This window comes from Protopterus annectens, chromosome 13.part0, assembly GCF_019279795.1.
Source record: "Protopterus annectens isolate FY-2018-M chromosome 13.part0, PAN1.0, whole genome shotgun sequence".
NCBI lineage: Eukaryota > Metazoa > Chordata > Ceratodontiformes > Protopteridae > Protopterus > Protopterus annectens.
The window spans coordinates 823,064,184-823,065,885 of NC_056747.1; positions in this window are offsets into that span (position 1 = coordinate 823,064,184).

A 1,702-nucleotide genomic window follows, 5' to 3' on the forward strand; every position below is an offset into this window, starting at 1 on the left:
GGAAGAAACATAACTGTGAGATGAGATTAACACTTTTAAATTAAAATTATCACTGACACCTGAATGTGAAACATTGTTTACTTAGTTTATCAGTGCAACAGTTATACAAGCGTTTCTCCCCGGGCTCCGCTGAAAATAGGCTCTGTCCTAGTTGGACTTTCCCGGTCAACAAATGTTAAATAAATAACTAAATAAAATACAAGCTAAATCTATAACTGGATCACTAAAGAAAGACATAGTTCAAATTTTAAATGTGATTGTATTAAGTTGCGTTTTTTTTCTGTAATCTGTTAATAATCCGATTGCAATATACTTAAAGTAGTGGATATGTCTTTAGTAGCAGAAAAAAAAATCATACCATTCACATGGGCCACCAGATTTGGAAAAAAACAGAAAATCAGCTGACTGCATTCATTATCACTATATAATACCATGGTCCCAACCATACAAAACTCTGCAAGACTATTGACATAACTCTTGACTGTCCCTAATTTTGCAAAATGTCACTCATAAAGTTTTTCACTTTCTGGTAAATCACCACACATTACAGTCTGGAGTGTATCTCTTCTGGCCGTTACTGAAAATGGGTTCTGTCCTAGTGGGACTTTCCCAGTAAACAAATGCTAAATAAATAAATACACACATACATAAAAATAATTCCAGACATTAGATATTGTTCAGAAAATGCAATTTGATGCAATAATTCTTGTTCTATTACAATTCTACATGAATAATAAAACAGAAAAATGATAAATTTTAGAGTGACACTTAAAAGTTGTCAATGACTTTTGGCCTTTGTCCTCCTGTTATTTTTGGCCTTGTGCAGAATTCTTGAGCAAAGAGGTTGAAATGTGTGATTGTAGAACCATACAGGGAAAAAGATGTATTTTTTTGGCTAGAAAAATTAGTCTAGTGAAGTTTTTACATAATACAGCAGTCATGAAGAATGTGAAAATAGGCAAGTGCTTCTTTCACATTATAGAGAAAGAACATGATTTGCAGAGGTACAGGACTCATTAGGTCATGGTGATCACAAGGAAATAAATGATGGATTCACATACTGGCAGGCCTTAAGAGATATGGTCAGTCAACTGTTGGGTGTGCTGAGACAAAGAGTATCAGATAGCAGAACAGCCTTAACAGGCTCTTTTACATCTACGCTATAGATTCACTTTAAGAGTAAACAGGAAGTCTGACCGACCTCCTTCTAAACCAGCAGTGCTAACTACCAGTATAGCTTTAAATCAAACCACATATTCCCCTTTCTGGTTTTAGTGAAAATTCACTAAGGGGAAAAACATTAACTGGGAATGTAACAATAAAGTAATTCTTTGCAATACTTAACATGTTATCCATCTCCTAGATAGCCCTTAAATCACAGAGTGGCTTGAATTATTCTCTGGGTGGATTAGGAGTTTGAATAGATGTCAGTGGAGTGGAGAAAGACAACATATAGTTATCATCTGGAAATATTCATACAGAAGGCTGGCTTTAATTTACAGGACTAGCAGGATAAAGGTGAAATACATTCAATACCTTACCATCAGATTGTTAATATGTTGCATGTCTTCTCAAAGCAATGAGTTGTTAGGCTGGATAAAGTGATGTTCTTATTGATTAGAAGTCTTCTGATGCACACTGAAGTTCCATACTGAACGACTGGACACTGTACCATAACACTTGTCTGCATAATCTTTTGCAT